Raw genomic sequence first — 19,212 nt, 5'->3', positions numbered from 1 at the left:
GGTCATAGGATGAGTTTCATTTTGTATGGAACATAGTTGGAGACACTGAATGAGTGCTTGACCAGATCATCTACACATACAAGGTGGCACAGATCTATTTAGACCAAATGTGGGCAACTGCAGCCCACCAAATGTTTTTGCCCTATAACTTCCATCAGCTTCTAACACATAACAAATGGTGAGAAATAATGGACATTGTAGTCCAAAAAAAATATTTGGTGTAAAAGGAGAAATGTCTCAGGCTGAATGGGATAGAATGGAGGTATTGTTTGACTCTTGAGAATGAAAGGGAATGTCAACAGGTTGCTGTTTACTTCACCGATATAAAATACATATTACAACTGAGCATTAATAAAGCAATCCATCTGGAAGAGAGGTGGAGATATACAGAACAAAAGTGTATCTTGCCCAGTTTGACCAGTTGATCTATCTTAAACTGGGATGAATTCATGATTGGAATATGCTTCCTTCCAGGGCTCTGAGCTGCTGATCAAGGTTGTGTCCTGGATTGTTTGGCCATAGTCAACAGTTGGAATTTGTGTAGCCATTTGTGTGTGTGTCTGGTTTTATGAAGCCAACTCCTTTTAGTTTAATTAATAGGGGATGCATAGACATTTACTTCCCATCATTCAGAGTTCTGTTATTCCTGCCATTCTTCCAGCCACTTACTCATCTCACCTTTCACAAAACCAAATGGATTATTGATCCAAGGGATGCTAACCAAAAGCATAAATGGTACATATATAGGAGGCCAGGACAGCTGAAACTCTGTAATTTGAGAATTGCTCTGTTGGTGATTTAATGTGCATTTTCTAACAAATATTGTAACATATTTTATATCTGAAGGCTGAATTTAACAATTCGGGAATGAGTTCTTACCTGCCTGTTAGTGCAGAACATGAAGACAGAATCAGTCTTGAACAGAATTTCCAAGGGACAAGTGACGTTCCTTACACACCCCTAGTCTATAACAGATAGAATATATGTTACAAAAACTAAGGCCCTTCATATGATCATTTTTGTGGAAGTAAGTGGTAGAAGGCTTATCTCCAATGCCTTTGCAAAGAGGGCTACATTGCAACTAGCCAATACGGGCCAGCACCGCCACTCCAAGGCCACACTGAGTGGCTATTCAGGGTAGGAATGGGCCTGAATTCTATGACGACTCTCATGTTGAATCTTGGGGGAAGTTTTGTGAAACTACAAATCTTGTGGGACTTGAATCGGTCTTGGACAGAATTTTCAAAGATGAAATTCCTCACGCATCCCTATTCCATGTCTACACCTGCATTGCAGAAATAATCCAGTTTGACACCAATTTAACTGCCATGGCACATTGCTACAGAATTCTGGGAATTGTAGTTTTTTTTGTGGCATCAGAGCTCTCTCATAGAGAAGGCTAAATGTCTCACAGAACTACAATTCCCAAAATTCCATAGCATTGAGCCATGGCAGTTAAACTGATGCCAAAACTAGATTATTTCTGCAGTGCAGATATAGCTCATTAATAAGAAATTCTATCAAACTGCCCAAAGTACTATACCAAAGTTAGCTGTGGCTCAAATAGTTTTTCTGGTCTTTTATAGCTTGCATATATGTTATTAAATTAAACCCCACCGCATGATCATTCTTATAGAAGTAAGTGGTAGAACAAGAGCAGAAAAGCTATTTGAGCCCCAGTAGACTGTAGTCTAGTACTTTGAACAGTTTAATAGAATTTCTTATTAATTACAGAACTGTCCTTGAGAGCCTTGAGAAAAATTAGGTTGGACAGTATTGATTCCAAGCACTTCTATTACTCTTTAGAGACATCTCGAGATAACAAAACATTCACTGATAGGCAGATAAAATAACTTTAGCTCCCTGTGTGCTTTGTTTGATCGATGGGAATCTATTTACATAAGAGAATATTGGCTGTGTTAAATTAGCCCTGGAAATATCATGATCAGATGCTATAGATATTGGGTACTAAGTGTGTTGAATATGTACACAATTTCCACATCTTGAATCACCCTAGTTAACCTTTCCAAAGAGTATTTTTCTTTCTTTAATAAGGCTTCTTTTTTGAGGTGTGTGTGTGTGTGTGTGTGTGTTTATTAACACCTATTTCAATTCTTTTTTTTCCCCAAGCATGGAGTTTGAACTTCTGTTTTCAAGGACTGACAACAGATTTAGTTCAAAACTATTAGACTTGCTAACAAATGAAGAAGAGTAATGAAAGAGCAAACATAAGAAGTTAAATCTAAACCATGGGTTTACAGTTACCATCAGCATTTGTCAGCACAGCCTGTGGTGAGGAATACTGAAGTTACAGTCCCAAACATACAAGTATATGGACAGTTGCAGTTTGCCCACTATGATCTATAAATATTGATACTAGGAGTACAGGCTCTGAAATCAGTAAGATTTACACCATTTTACACAAATGGGGAGGCGGCCTTGAACTGATTTTTTTTAAATGTCACCTATGACTGAGTGCAAGATTTTAGTGCCATTGAACAAGTCAGAACCATTGAGTATCACATATAATTTATATGTAAGCAAAAAAAGTGCACAAGAACTCCAGCACAGTCACATATGGCTTGATAAGAAGAAAAATGTATAAAAGGGGATAAAAGCAAATTTGAAAGGGAAAGTCAAAGGAGTCAGATTTTTATTGTATCTGTTTTTATTGTGAAGTGCTTTGTGAGTATATAGGATCAAATAGAATATAGTCCAGAGGTCAGGACAAGTTGCACAAAGCCAGCAGAACAGATGACCTCTTAGGTCAAAGTAGCTTTTACAGAGAGAAAAAGACTTCCTTCAACCACTGGAAATCTTGCCTGAACAAGAAGAAATAAAAAGGAACACAAAGAAAAAAATACAAGCAGACAATCAGGGATGTAAATTGATAACAACATTATGACCAACAATAAAGAATTTTTAAATATACCAGAAACAGGACACCAGCTAGGGAGACAGTTGTATCATTTGATGTCAATGGGCAGGTAGTCATCTTTTTTTACTGTAACTAGCCTACAGGCCTTATACAAATATATCACAAACATCACCTTTGATCTTTGCACATAAGCATAAGTCCCAAGCCAAGAGCATTTTGAGAGACCAAGTCCCTGTTTGTTGGAATATAACCCCAAGGAAGAGATTTGTTCTAATTGTTTCCATCCATATTCCTGTTGTAAACTTGCTTAGTTTTACCAAATACCAGTACTTTGGCTTTGCTATAATTTACAAAGAGCTGTTCATTTTGGCAGTAATTACCAAATTGCCTTAACAATCTGTGTGGTCCTACTTGAGAATGAGATATTACAATAGCATTGTTGGTATAAAGGAAGATTGAATTCTTATTGTATCCCACTTTGTGAAATAACAATCACCCATTAACAACTCTACAATATCATTGTTAGAAAGATTAAGAAGAAGTGGAGCAAGTAAGCAGCCTTGTCGGACTCCTTTTTTCACAGGGGCCATGCTGAACAATTTTCCCTCTCGGCCTACTCTGATTTTTAGAGATGAGTACAGGCTCATAATATGATTTAACAATTATGGATATGTTCTCATATTTTGTAGGCTGGTCTACAGGCATTTCCTAGGGATGGAATCAAACACCACTCTTAAATCAACCAAAGCTGCAAAAACTTCTTTGAGGATTCCCAACAAATATTTATCTACATAGCCATCAAGAGTAGATGCTGATTTCACACCCATATTTGAAATTGCAGGAGTTTTCTGTAAGAAGAGCAAACTAATTTATCTCCATTGTTCATTATATTAAGTTCTCTTCATTTTATTAATTAATTTCTTAAAAGATCTATATAGCTCATGATAATAAGGAATTAAGAGGGAATTGCTATCACAGTAGCACTTAATAATTTTTTTTGTCATCTGTCTTTTCAACCTTTTACACTTCTAATCAAATCAGGTATTTCCCCAATTGGAACGATGGCTCTTGGAAGCAGGGACTGTTTTTAAAAAGAAAGGTTTATCTAATTTGGATGGCAATGGAGTTATAGGAATAGTAAAGGAAGATAAAGAGATTTCAGAGAAGCTAAACTAATTAAATTAATCTATCTTGACTTCAGATTTAGGTCAGATTTCTGTGCCTCATCTGACGTTATCAGGAATGGAGTCTGACTTGCTAAGGCAAATTGTGATGACATGAGTTTTAAAAAGCCTAGATATTACTAATGTATTCCATGGAAACAAAAAATCAGATCCCTGTGGTACCCATTTGAATCTTTAATATTAAAATTTGACTGGATGTCTAATAAAATCTGGAACATGTCAATATATCTGATTTCAGAAAATAAGTAGGGTTGAGCCTGTTCAGTATATAGGATGGAAGACCACTATTTACCTGGATTTGCAAAGTCCCTCACCAATAACTTCCAATTAAATTTAACATGGGACAAGAGAAGCCTTCTTATGGATTGCTATCTTGTTAAAAAACAAAACAAAAAGCAGAACGTATACACAATCCTTCTCAGAAGGAATGGATATAAACAGAAGATCTTCTAGGGATTTTTACTGGAACCAGTGCTTTCAAATTGACATATAAAATAAAGTTAAAAGTAAAGCTGAGTAAAGAGTTGGTCAAGTTTGCAACAAGGCCATATTATTTAGTGTGGTTAAAAAAAACCTGATCATGTGGTTAAAAAACCCCTAACTCGCAGCAACTACAACAACAACGATGATGATGTCCCTTTGCCTCAGCATTTGAACATCAGTTCTTAGTTTTGCCCTATTTGAATGTTTTTGATGTCCTTAGTTGTAACAGACCTGATAGCATCCACTTGGTAGCTCTAGTTCTTTCAGCACATCATAATCATGCTCTCTGACATGCAGACTTATTGCCATAATTCCAGGTAGTATATATGATACATTTATTGACTTAATGAAATTTCTACAGCCAAACTACATTCAATGGGCATATTGATGACCTTTGGTTTTATTTCTCCTCTACCGTTAATTTAAGTGTTTATTTAATTACTTAACTGTTCAACTGTAGCAGGCTTTCACTTACTACAGTTAAAAAAAGTGTTCACATGTTGAGTAACATATTAAAGATCTAAAAAGATTCCCTTTTGCATTAGTGTTCCCTCATCTCTCCTTGTGGGACTAGATACATTATTAATCTGATCAGGGGCTGCTGGATGCCCTGATGGAATAACAGGCTTCTAAGACAAAGATAATAGGAAATGAGACCACATACTCAGCTTAAAGTAGAATTGAATATAGAGGTGCATTATCACAGGAGAAATCCATGAAAAATGGGAGCAGCAGGGAGCTAATAATGCCTGCTCATATTAATTTTTACTATATCTACAAAAATGCTTCAAAAGCGTTTTCTGTTTGCTAGATGAGGAATAATGAGACCAGAGATTATTGAATTTCTTTCTCCATAAACTTTGATTTCTGCCATATGAATTTTAAGAGCTAATGTATCTGGTGCCCTGATCACTGTCTGAAACTCATTGAAAGTTAATTTGGCTGGAATTCATAATATCAAGCCATTATTCAGAGGGACAATTCATTCTCAGTGCTTCTTTGCATGAAATGTTAACTCAGATTATGCAACCTTAATTCTCCAGCAGCTCATGTATAATGATTCTATGAATAAGGTAAGGCACAAAAAACATGCAGCTATTGATGAATCATAAGTAGAGATTTTTACAGCCAGAGATCTAGGTAGGTAGTGATCATTTTGTGACTTTGTCCAGACAGGAAGTGTTCCAGGTTTGGGAATGGAGGGTCTGGAGGGGACCCATAGGGTCTTTCTCCCCCCTGCCATGCCTGGATCACCTAATCGGGGCATTGGAGGGAAGGTAGAAGGGGCCATTTGAGCTCTCCCCTGACCAGTCATGGGAGGGGTCTGGAGAGACCTCGTGAATAACAAAATGTGTAAATTCCAAGTTCGTGAATTAGGAGGAATGACTGTATAGTGTCTAGATCAAGGGAAGTAATAGTACCTCTCTATTTGCTTTGGTCAGACCTCACCTTAAATATTGTATCCAGTTCTGGGCACCTGGAAGAGAAAGTTAAGGGGTGACATGATAGCCATACTTAAATATTTGATGAGGTGTCATATGTAGGATGGAGCAAGGTTGTTTTCTGTTGTTTCAGAGACTAGGACACAGAGCAATGGACTGAAGCAATAGGAAAAGAGGTTTCATCTAAAGTAACATTAGGAAGGACGTATGATTCTATGATTCTTTGTGCTGTCAGTGGACCAGTACACAAATAAAAGCGTTTCAGAAGGACACTACAGTCCGTCCTTGCCTTACGCGGGGGATCCGTTCCGGATCCCTCCGCGTAAGGCGAATTCCGCCTATGCTCGAGCCCCATTGGAAACAATGGGGCTTGTGCGTGGCAGCGCGGGCGCGCGCGGGGCGCAACGGGCGCGCACGCCCATTCAATTGAATGGGACGTGCCGCCCCTTCCACCCCGCGCACGCCCCGCAGCTTGAGCGCGTATGCTCAAGGCCGCGCCCGCGTATGGCACGGGCACGCTGTATTTATAGGCATACATGCACTCATTATTACATACTACCATGGTCTCAATTCAAAATAGTTTTTGGTTTTGTTTGATATAAATCAAGTTCCATTTTGGGGACATGAAACTAGCTTCTAGAAATACAGTGTTTCTGCAATAAATGTTTGTACATTTTGACATGTCTATACAAGGTGTCAAATTTGTAGTACTCCTGATTAGTGAATACCTCTCTTTCTCTGCTTTCTTGGTATCAAGGGCAGAGTTCAGAAATGATCTGTTGTTATTTAATGTATACAAAAGAAAGAATACTAATTATATATTCAGAATTCAGCTTTTACCCTTTAAAATGAAAATCCTAAACACTCTGCTGCCACAACAGTTCCCAGAATTCCATAGCATTGAGTCATGGCACTTAGGTGTCAAACTGGGTTATTTCTGCAGTGCAGATGCATCCTCAGAAGGGATAGGGCTGGGGAAATTCACAGTTGGATTTCCTGCTGTGGAGAAAGCCCTAGAGCAATGTAACTAATGGTCTAGCCTTGCCGGTGGTGGGATGCACAACAGGGCTTCCATTCAGGGTCTTAGATGCTAACATCCGTCCATTTCTCTTGACTTCCACTGCCAAGACCCTGGTCCATGCTCTGGTGGTCTCACGACTAGATTATTGTAAGCTCCTTCTGGCAGGGCTTCCTCTCTCTCACCTTCGTCCTTTAATTTCTATCCAGCATTCAGCTGCACATATTATTACATCCGCTCGCCACTTTGATCATGTTTCTCCTTTATTATCATCCCTTCACTGGCTCCCCTTTCCCTTCTGTATTCAGTAAAAGCTTCTATTGCTGACTTTTAAAGCCCTGCATGGGCTGGCTCCTCCTTATTAATCTGGACTTTTTTCTCCTTCGTTCCCAGCCGTTCTGGTAGTCAAGATCTGCTGTCCCAGCATAGGATCTCCACTGCCCCATCCCAGATTTGTCCCTTCTCACTTGCTGCCCCTCACACCTGGAACCTCCTTCCCCCACGAACACGGGTCTTCACTTCTTTAACCAATTTTAAAACTGAGTTGAAGACATCCTGTTCAGGGAAGCATTCCCAGGCATTGTGTGATTATTTATCTGATATTTGATTTGATGTTTTTAATTGTTGCCTGCTTATTTTATCTAATTCTATCCTGTATTATTGCCTATTGTTTTATATGTATTTTGTAGAATGTACACCATTGGCGGGTTTCATTTTTATCGATTTTATTATTTGTATGTACAGCACTGTGCAAATCTACAGTGCTATATAAATAAACTATAATAATAATAATAGTAATAATAATAATTAGATTTAGGGAACACTCATATGGGAGGAGACAGCTTTCAGATATTCTGCCCTCATGTTGTTTTAAGGCTTTATAGGCCAAAACTAGCACCTTGAATTGGGCTTGGAAGACAATCTGAAGCCAGTGCAGTTATTGTAAGACTAAAAATAGTCTTGCCCATTGCATTTTACACCAGCTGTAGATTATGAACACTTTTCAAGGGCAGCCTCAGGTACAGTGCATTACAGTAGTCAATCAAGAGGATTTAACCAGAACTCAGAAGTAATGTGTGTTCCTTCTGGCAATAATGCCAAATTGCAGTAATGCATTTTCAACCGAGATAATGCAACCTGGGAATGTTTGTTTTCTGTGAAATAGTAATTGGGCTTCCAGTTGTTACTCTTGGTGTATGACCTGTCCCGTCCCCCCATTTGACTTGTTTGTTGTTGCTTTAAACACAAGTCTCAGCCACTTAGCTTTATCATGTGACTCATGACTTTTTAAGAAGTTTCTCTACAGCTCTGGTCCCTAACACACATATAAGTGCCATAGCTCTCTTCCTGGAAATGACATCAGTACTACTTCTGGCATTCTGTATGGCTCAGATATTTCTTTAAAGAAGGAATGAAGAGTTAATTGGAGTTGGCTAGCCTTCAGGTAGTATTGGGATAGTGTAACATGTTATTAGTTCATCCTGGTCTTTGTGCATCACACATGTGGGTCTGCCCCTGTGCATACTTGAGAATCTGCATGCTAAGAGCAGTCTGCCATTTTTGGCCTAATTTCACCTCAGCATCATTTGGCTTTCTAGACACTGTTGGCCCAATCTTATGAAGGTGCTTGAAACTGCTGATAGATATATAAATAATTAATATGTCTTCAATTCTAAAATTGTGTGTGACAGAAGAAATTATACTTCTCTGCTACAGTACTTCAAGAAACTCATTTTTGAAAAAGCAGTTGTTTAATTCAGTGTTTCTAAAATTGGTCTGTTTCACATGCCATATACCATCCTTTTGTTCCATTGCCCCCAGTTGGTTTGTTCAGAAAAGAGATTTCTGAAAACAGTTAGGTTGCAACCCTATATCCAGTTACCTAGGAGGGACAAACCCTATTGAACTCAGTGTAATTTGCTTATGAATAGACATGTTAACAGGACTGCACCATTAATGTGTCCTGAACCATTTGAATGGCATGGCCCAGGCAGTAAACACATGTTTCAGCTTTTCAGCTTTTATCTTTGTCCTAAACAAAAGAAAAAAGTGCTGCCAAAAAGAAATAAATAATTTTAATGCCTAATTTTAAAAGCAACGTTTATTTTTGAATAGAAAAAGAATTGTCTTGCTCTCAGACGGTGATTTATACAAAGCAGTAAGGTAATGAAGAATAACATTTTTAAAAAGCATTCGGAAGGCATCTCTATATAATTCTCTCTCTCTCTTATATGTTTTGTAATGCAGATTTCTTTTAAAAGTAGTTCTGCCTCTATACCTTAAATATATTATAGAATTATTTTACCATGAAATTAGTTTTTTCAGTCACTGGTTTAGCTGAATCCTTCTTTTTGATCTATGTTGGGATATTAAAAGTAATGCTGTAGCAGTACAACTATTTTTGTAGGTTCCAGTCAAAATACCGCTGAAGCAATAGACCTTCCCCACTGAGAGTAGCGGTTATTAACGTATCTTGGTTATGTGGCCACTTCTCAGCAGAAGTCTCAATTCCTGAATTCTGCAACCTGTACATTTTTACATAGTTATTAACTAGACAGAGGACAGAGAAGGAATTGAATCTCAAGAAGTGAAAAGCAATACTGGGCACTTCATACTATACAATTTCCCTTCTCATAATTACTAAATCAGATTTCAAGTGTAGTCCTCAGAGGCTCCCATCCTGGTATATGAGTGTCTTGCTAGTATTCTTTCTTGTGCCTTATGAGTTGGAATGTTGGAGGCTGATTTCTAAATACCTGTATTATAAAAAGACACGTTTCTGCCCTATTCCAGCTCAATAGTAAAACTTTTTAGCCTTTTAAAGCCTTAGTTACTAACCAGCTTTTTCTGCTTTGACTATACAGTAGTTTGACTCTGGACTTACCAAGGCATGGGGAGTGTCAGCAAGATCTGTAGACATTAATAAAATATTACGATACTATCACCCAAATGTGGCAAGTTGGCTGTTTTGTTTTGAAGAAAACTCCTGCTCATTTTTTCGAGTGGGGAATCGCACCTCTAAATTCTGTCATGACAGCCCTACTATGTAAAAAGGTGAATGGGTCAAAATTACAGTAAATAAAATTGGCTAGTGGATTTAATTATACTATTGTCAGAAAAAAAAGATTGTTGGAAAACAGCACACTTTCAGCTCTGTTTCGTACCATCAAAATGATATAACAGAAATAGAAAAGAACAAGGTAAAGAAAATCTCATTACAAGGGAATTAATAATTATGCCTTGAAGAAATCTATTAAACAGCTCAAGAAAAGGGGTAGATATGAAGTACATTGTATAGAAAAACAAAACAGCTTGCTATTGTATTAATTTATAATGAAAAAAACCCTACATTTATTTGCATGAAATATGTACAGTACCTCTTAAATGGTAGTGAAACAATGGTAGAATCACTAAATTTATAACCTAATTTATATTATACTACTTTATAGTTTTTGGCTGGATGGATCACAAGTAAGATATACACACAGCTTGTAGTCTTTGTCATTTTCATGACCACTCCAAATGTCCAGTTACAATTGCTTGTTGGGCAACTGTTTATTTTAAATTCTTTTTCAGATGTTGGTTACTGCCTAATAAGGAAAAGCCTGTTCCAGACCTTTAAAAACCTGATATACAATCTTTCCAAGCCATGAAGGCTAGGGGTGGAAAATCATTCTGGATCCCCCCCTCCCGCCCCCATTCTTCTTAGCTAGACTTATGTTTGCTCCAATAGCAGTTATACTATGAAATATTTAAAGTTTTTTTTCAGACCACAAGACTTATGTAATTTGTAAATTAATCCTTCTTCCTAAATATTCAAATAGCTAGCTTTGGAGAAATTATTTTGGAAGTAATTTTAAGATAATTTACAAAATAAAACTGTAAGGCTAAAATGAAAAAGAAAACCCAAGCTTCCAAATTTTAAGGAATCCAAGTGTGCACAAATATGTCTATGGTGTGACTAGTCATTTTAGAATCATCTGTAAAACAGATTATTTCCATTTTGTTATAGCCTGCCAGAAGCATTTCAACATGGATTTTTCCAGCACCTAAAAATGAACCATGATGCATGTATATGCAGTATAAAGAAAGCCTGTTCACATTTTTCAGAATATTCAGGCCAGTCAGTCAGCACAAATGTATCTCTACTACAAGCCCACATGAAGATGAATCTGTGGACAAAGGGATCTTGTAGCACCTTTGAGACTGAGAGAAAGATGTTTGTGACATATGTTTTGTAGACTTGGACCCGAAACAGGTAAGCCAAAAGCACCAGTTTTGGGCTGATCTGGGGGTGTGGTGTTCAGATGACGCATGCCCCTGAATTGGGCCGAAGCGTCACTGAAGCAGCCTAAGATGGTCCAAACCTGGCTACAAAAGGAGCACAAATAATTGCTCCTTGCCAGGGGTCTGTTATGGACTGTAGTGGCAGCCGGCCTTGTGACCGTGGCATCTGGTCATTGTGGTCCCACACCAAATGGAGCGCAATAAGGTGGGAGCTGCTTCTGGATGCTCCTTCTCTTGTCCCCATCTGCTCAACCTCTAGGTCTCCCTCATTAGTTGCATCAGTTGTTTGTGGATATTATTTCATTTCCCACGATACTAGGTAGAGTAGATGTCTGTGGACAGTATTTCTGTCTCCAGCATTCTAGGGAGAGGTCATCCTGATAGCAGTACAGCTACTCAGCTCATTGACCTCAGCATAAAAATGTCAAATGCATGGATCTCTTGCAGTGGATCAGCTTGCAGCACCAAAGCTCTCTGCCAGTAATAGATGATTTGTCTGATCTTTTTCATCTCCTTTAGGCTTCTGATACTTATTCCCCAAGTAAACTTTTCTCACCTGTCTTTTATTTCTTATTAATTATCTCTTTTAGTATATACCAGGTTTTACAGCTATAATCGAAATGATAAAACCATGTGAGAAATAAATATCTGCATAGGGCCTGTTCGCCATGTGAACAAAAACTTATTATTTTGTTCAATGATAGTCATAAAGGGTTTTGTTGCTAATAGATTATGTGGCACATTTTTCATTTGTTTAAATGAAAAGACTACTCATTTAGCCTTTTCTTAACTAGGCAGTTTTTGAAGTTGCATTTAGCTGAAGATGGTCTCTCTTTTTCCTCCTAGCACAATGGAGCTAGGTCAGATGGAAGTAGTAGGTGTTGTTTGTTCAGGTAGCTGTTGGTCAATCACTAATCACATTTGAGTCAAAGCATGAGTTGTGTATAATGCCACATATAGGCGGGTTACAGACTGCCGCTTTGCGGCGGTCTGCTGCCGCCACTGCTGCTTAGTCCATGCCGGAGCCGTAGCACCCACACCGCACGGCTCCCGCGCGGACCAAAGAAGAAGCTCCATTTTGGAGCTTCTTCTTGCGGCGCCTCTGTGACGTCGCGAGGCGCCAGGGGCGCATTCGCGACGTCACAGACACCGCAACACGTTCAGACTCACAGTGTCCGATACGTAAAGATGGCGCCGGCCGTGTGGAACGGCCGGCGCCATATTGTACGGACAGAGTCCGTACTAGAGCCAGGGGCGTCTAGAAGAGACGCCCCATTTTTAAAATGGGACGTCCTACGGACGTCCCAAGTGGCAGTTTGTAACCCGCCATAGTTTGATTATGATCACTGGATACAGAATACTTTTTGATTTGATATACCATATATGCTCGACTATAAGTTGACCTCAAATATAAATCAAGGGCAGGTTTTGGGGCCAGAATTATGGATTTTGATATGACCCATGGATAAGTTGAGGGTAAAACTTAGGGGCATGTAAAAAGGATCTAAAGCATGAAGTGAAGGAAAACAATGTCAAAGAACTTACAAAATTCCGGGAAGCATAACAGTTTGAACTCATAATTAAGGCTGGATGAAGGAGGGGGGGGCTTCAGTGCTTTCAGGACAGATTACATTCTTGCTTTTCACCAGGTGATGGTTCCTTTTTTTATGAGTTAAAAGTATAGTACTTACATTGACTCACAAATAAGTCAACTTAGGTTTTGTTTCAATTTTATGACATAGATTTCTAGACATACATAAGTATATACAGTAGTATTTTATGAATACTCATATTTTTGCTGATTTTACTAGTTTTCATTTTTTAAAATGTGCTTCTTACTCTATGGGAATGAAAAAAGCTTTTCTAGCAATTGTCATGAAAACTACAGTCTGAACTATTTCATTTATTTCATTGTCCCTTAACCTGATAAATTATAGGAATATTTTGATGGCTCATGGTCCTGGGGCAGAGAAGAACTTTATCAGTTTGGGGAGAGGTACCTACATAATTTAAAAATTTAAAAACCAGAATGCTTAAAAAAAAAGATTGGTTCATTTGTCAGATTCTGGTTCCTTTGTCAGTTCCCTAATCAAATTCTGGTGAAAACTTCTAGTATTATTTCTTTAGAAGAAGGGAAAGACTGAAGTAGGTTTCATAATATGTCAGTCTTCAGGATACCATTCTACCTTATTCTCTGTTGGAGATTAGGTCCAGTTTATGATGTGCACTGGAAGCAAATTTGATCTGAAAATGAGGGCATAGGAGAGAGTCAGACAACAATCTCCTGCTGTCCTTTGAGGTTTTCAACTCGTAAAAAGTGTGAATAGCCCAAAATAATTTCCCTAGATAGTTGCTATCTGTCACAGTAGTCATTAAATAGATACACTGAAGAGGCCAGCCAACTGATTTATCTATTTGTGCTCAAAAAACATATAGTCTCAACAAATAATATTTATTGAATGGGTAGGCTGCAAGCATCTTCGATATTGCTAACACTCATATAATGAATATATGCTAAAACATGTTAGTAGTGAATTATGTAACAAAATGTAATGAACCTAAAGTGCCTGGAAACACTATAGAACATTAATAGTTAGGAACAATATGATGCTAAAATATATTAAGGCGAGTTTTCTAAACTATGTTTTTCTTTGAAAGTTGTCAGGATTAATTAACACTTTTTTAATTAGTGTAAAGAACTGCAACACACGCTATGGTGTTGTTGTTGTTTTTGTTACTGATAATTTGGTATTGATTCAGGCACCTCTCAAAACTATCTAATAAGAGAGGATCTAGTCTCCCTAGACAAAAAGGGTCCCTGTTCTGAAAACCACTATGCTTTAACACAAAATCTATGAGAGCATGTGAAGGCTATGTCATAGGAAGCAGGAGGCAGTATGATAAGTTCTCATGCGCTAGTGCTGAACATTTAAGAGCATTAAGATTGTACATTTAGTCTTCTAATGCATGCATACTCCTTATTTTCCCCCATTAAAAAAAATACATCCAAATGCAGTACATTGGTATACCTCAACCCTAGTGGTATATAAAGTATGCTGTGATAGTTTCTTTGCCAGAGTAACAACACAAGACATTTTTGGGATTGCATATTACTCTGGCAAAGTGAACAAATACATCAGTTTTTAAAAAATCAGGATGTGATTCATAGAATCATAGGGGATTATCAAATGGGAGGCTTACAATGGGTTAAATGCCCACAAAACGTTCCTGAAGCATGAAAGTGTGATAGCTAGTCATGCTTCTGATTCGTCATTGAGGCATCCTCTCGCCTCTCGCATTATTGAAGAAATGGCTGCTCCGTGAATGCTTTGAGGATGGGAGAGTCAAGGGGACACCTCAATGACAAATCAGAAGCGCAACCGTCTATCCCACCTTCACGCTTCAGGAGCGTTTTGCCGGCATTGAACCCTCAGTAAGCCTCCTGTGAGATAATCTTGGTAGAACTGGAAAAGACCACAAGGACCATGTAGTCCAACCCCCTGGCATGTAGGAATTCTCAATCAAAGCGTCCACGACAGATTCATTGTTGCCTATACACAGTGGTTCTCAGCTTGGAAGACAGAAGCAGCATTGCACATGCACTTGGCAATCAGTATAGTCTCTCCAGCCACCTCTTCTAAGAATAAGGTCTTGCACTACTTCCAAATCTCTAGGGAGTTGCCATCAAGAATGGCTCACTATATGCCAGTGAACAGAGAAGCCTGTTAACTGATCACAAGGAGTGGAATGGGATACACAAGAAGTGGAGCGGGATACAAGGGTGAAAACAACCCTCCATCCTATAACATGAGGAAGAAAATGAATTCCAGGATTTGCCCTGTCTATACTGGGAGAACTAGCTCAATGGGAACTAGGTTTTCATTCCCAATCTATAAGACTTTACCTGCTAGATGGTTCAGGACTTTGATAGCAGCAGTCCTCACATGCCATTAAGAATGGAAAAAGAAGGATGCTTTTCTAGGAAACAACATACCATATAAGCATGTCATATAGCTGAGAGGAAACTGCATATAGAAGAGACAACAATGTCCTTTCATTAAACTTCTTTGAAAATAAATTGGCTAGCTACCTACAGTGGAGTTTGCTCCCCCACTTCCCTTCCCCTTCCCTTAGCCTCAGCAACTATTTTTGTGAGAAGAAAAGGATGTGGGAAGAACTAGTCAGAGATTTTGCATTCAGTGCATGGTTTGACCTCAGATTTTTGGGTTCCTGAAGTCAGAATGCATTTCTATGTTATTTGTTCTATGCTTTTCAAAAAAAAGTCTGAAGAAATGAGTTTACTTTTTCCTAGATTAGTTTTGCAAACCTGTGTGTGTATGTGTGCCATTAACTTTAGCACATGTTTTTGTCAGTATCTTTGCATTTGTATTTGTGCATATACACACACATACTATTTTCTGGTGCTGCTAAGGAAAATTAGCACTTGTTATCCCTTTAAAGGAAAGAAGGGTTTTTTTTTTTTTAAAGGGGAATGAACAGTGAGTGCCCCAGGTCAAGGCCAGTGGTAATATGATTTGGGAATAAATAGTTATACTGCTGGTAACAGATGAGGGCTGTTAGGAACTCTAAGATCTGGTCTAGATAGGGCCTTTCATAATGCTGCACACTGAGAGTTCTCTTTATTTTATAAAAATATTCTGTTTTGTTACTTTATTTGATTATTTAATTTAATTTTATTATTTTATTTTTGATTTTATTAAGATTTTTTATTTTTATAAACAAGTGCAGAAGCCAAATAAGAAAAGAGGGTGGGGAATTACTTTTTTACACTTAAAAAAGGCAGGAGGTGAGATATCTTTTTGTCACAATCCTTAAAATAAGAATCAATTAGGGGGAAAGAGTCAGCAAGTTCAGCAGCAAGACTTAGGATATTGTTCTTATGCCAATTTTTCCTATTAGTAATCTCTGCTAAATGTAATGGGTCCCCTTCCCCCCAAAATGGCTGTGTACACATTGTATTGTCAGACAGGGAGACTATACTTCTGGGAATCAATGTAAGACAGAGAGAGAAGTCTGTATGAATTATTATTTTTATTTTTAGAATTGAGTGCAGAGGTGGTATTAAGTAATTAATTTTTCTGTTTTCTTTCTTTTTCTTTTTCTTGATACTTCCTGAACCTGATTCCTTTGCTTCTTGCTGGAAATCGTGTTTTCTCTTTGGAATCTCCTGAAATTAACAGGTATGACACATTTGTGGGATATTGTGTTGCTCAAGTTGGTCACAAATGTTAATTTTTAAATGTGCAGGCATGTGGTTTGTTGTTTATTGGGATCTTTCTGTTGCTTATGTCTACTTTAATGGCATAAATATGCAAATTTAAAATTCATGCCAGATGGTGATCATGTTATGCTTATTCCACTGTGCATAGCTCCGCTCTAACACCGAACACTGTGATATTAAAGTCACATGATGGCTTTTGCTGAAAAATCTGTAGATTATAATTAAAAAATACTTTGTGTCTCTACTGAGGAGTAAGCTCCATTGACTAATGTGGAACTTTCTCCCAATTAAGTGTGCACAGCAGAAGTTGGCAATCTCTAATGGCCTTTAGACTAAGTTCAGAAGTCTTCTGCAAGTGCCCTACCTCTGGTGAGAGTGATCTGTCCCATCCCTAGCAGTCTGAGGGAGAGACTGTGCTAGAAGGAGAGAAAAAGAGGATGTCCCTGTCCACTTTTGGTTCTGGCATCACCCAGCTCTGCTATGCTGACCCAACAAATAATTTCTGATGGAAGGTGAGCCTCAATGCAATAAAGGTGTTTCCCCTTCCACACCCTTGATATGTAGGATGGGAACATTTGGACATCAAAATTTATCAATCAGATTAGTTTCACTCCAGTAAAACAGCAGTAGAAAGGATTTATTCTGATAATTTTAATTTAATTTAATTTTTACCTTGGATGGGTCCTTTCATACATGTTTCAACAATAGTATCAATGAATTCGCCTATATATGTAGATAGTATCAATGAATTCGCCTATATACCTGGCAAGGGAACTGATTTGCTCAATGAATATATTTTGAAAGTTAAGTTTTGGGATTCTGATATATTTTGAGGCCTATATCATAATGGATAAGATAGGGTGATATCCCATAACAACACCTCCTTCTTCTAGAATGGAAGTGTCTGTCATCCTGATTGGTTCTGAAGTCTGATTTGAGATGAAGGTGAAATAGAGCCTGCTTTTTTTAGGTAGTACGAATCCTCCAAGTTGAGTGAAGTAAGTTTTTAAATTAAATACTGTTTTCACTTGTAACCATATCTGTTTGAAAGCTCATAAATATTTGTTTTGATGTGGTTTAGTAATGGAAAGCATATCCTTTCCTGTATACTTACAAAATATATTATGTAATTTAGTTCATAACTCATCTCCATGAGGATATGCATCCAGGCGCCAGATGTAAGACATACTTTTGTGTCTGGCTTGTGATGGAAAGACATGGTTAACACTTGATACATGAAATGATGACTTTGCAAAAGGCCGGGAGCGCTTCACAGTGTTGCTATAGAAACCAATTCAATTTTAAATGTTGCTATGATGTTTTGCTTGCTCAGCCATTTCCCTCAACATTCCCTTTGGATCTATTTCTCAGCCATTTTGAAATGCATTGCACAGAAAGAAAATAGGATGGTGTACAGCAGTGTTTAGAGAGGACTCCATTCATGGATTTAATTTTTTCATAAATGAAATTAAAAATGGCTGTACATGTAAGATTTATAGAAGGCATAGGGAACTTTCATCATAAAATATGACTTTGGCTAGCAGGTGTACTCAGTCTTACCCATCAGCTTTCTCAGGATGTGCTCCACTCCCAGCAGAGGGAAAACTCATATTTCTGATCACTAATTGATCAGAAATAGTAATCTTTCCTCACTGAGCAGTGGGAAAAGTTCCCATTTTCAGCAAAAGGCTCAATCTCTACTCAGCAGCTAAGGTTTCTGTGAGGTGGGGGAAGGATATGTTGGAAGGAAGCTGCCAAGTGATGCAGACCTGCATATATTGTCCTTCACAGTTTTATTGCTTATTTGTAAGTAAACCTGCTACTTGTGTTTTCTTCTAAGAAGATGTTTAAAGCTTTGTGCAGTGGCAGTATCATAGCCAATGAGGTTAATCCGAGGCACGATTATTGCTAATTGAAAACTTAGCACATGTGTAGACGCTTGTCTTTCCTTCAGATATGCAGAGGCTTAGTATTTGAGCAGCTATTTGGATGTGTTGATGCAAGAGTCAATCCAGCCTGTGAGCTGATATGTAGTTGCCTGTCCTGTCTACACTTGAGTAGGCTTTACAGTAGCAAGATTCATAATTTGGTCCTATCTTTGGTTCCCCCACATATATGTGGTTCCCAGGACCTTTCTCAGAATAGAATCTGCCTGTTGAATTTAGAAAGTTATTCCACCGCTGATCCAGATTGCTATGATTAGGTCCTTGATGGGCCTTCTAATGTCTACAGCAGTATAGATCCCAGAGATATTGGCTGATGGTCCCAGGTGAATTTCCAAGGAAAGGAAGAAATTGTTGCAGTCAGTGGACACAAATATGGCACAGGTCCATGTCACATTTGAAAAATAAAACAAAATACAATTTCTGCTCTTCCATATCATATAGCTTGAAAAGCTTTGGTACAGAGGATGTCATGATTACACAGTTTTTGTTCCATCCTGTTTTATCCAGAGTCCACTCCAGATTTCTGTGGGAACTTGACCCCCAATGCCATTTTCCAATAAATATATGAAAAAGGATCAGTATATTTATCATGGGGTTTTCATAGGAAAAAAAATGTTCAGAGGAGGTATGTCATTGCCTTCCCCTGAGGTTGAGGGTGTGTGACTTGCCAAGGTCACCTAGTTGGTTTCATGGGTGAGCAGGGAATTGAACCCTGGTCTCCAGAGTCATAGT

General features: G+C 38.2%; 1 protein-coding gene and 1 non-coding gene across 2 annotated transcripts in view; both read left to right on the top strand.

Annotated features, from left to right (window-relative positions):
* LOC149319131 (heparan-sulfate 6-O-sulfotransferase 3-like) overlaps positions 1-19,212 on the top strand; it is a 261,884-nt gene that overhangs the window by 80,351 nt on the left and 162,321 nt on the right. The window lies entirely within an intron of this gene.
* Positions 18,386-18,524, top strand: LOC149319132 (U4 spliceosomal RNA). The gene has a single exon (XR_016280305.1). It is a non-coding gene; the product is annotated as a U4 spliceosomal RNA (small nuclear RNA).

The sequence above is a fragment of the Sceloporus occidentalis genome, unplaced genomic scaffold (genome assembly GCF_023333645.1).
Source record: "Sceloporus occidentalis isolate IW3139 unplaced genomic scaffold, rSceOcc1.0.p SCAF_2, whole genome shotgun sequence".
In the NCBI taxonomy this organism is placed as follows: Eukaryota; Metazoa; Chordata; class Lepidosauria; order Squamata; family Phrynosomatidae; genus Sceloporus; species Sceloporus occidentalis.
Note: the sequence above shows the minus strand (reverse complement) of the source record. Positions and strands in the feature narration are given on the sequence as shown.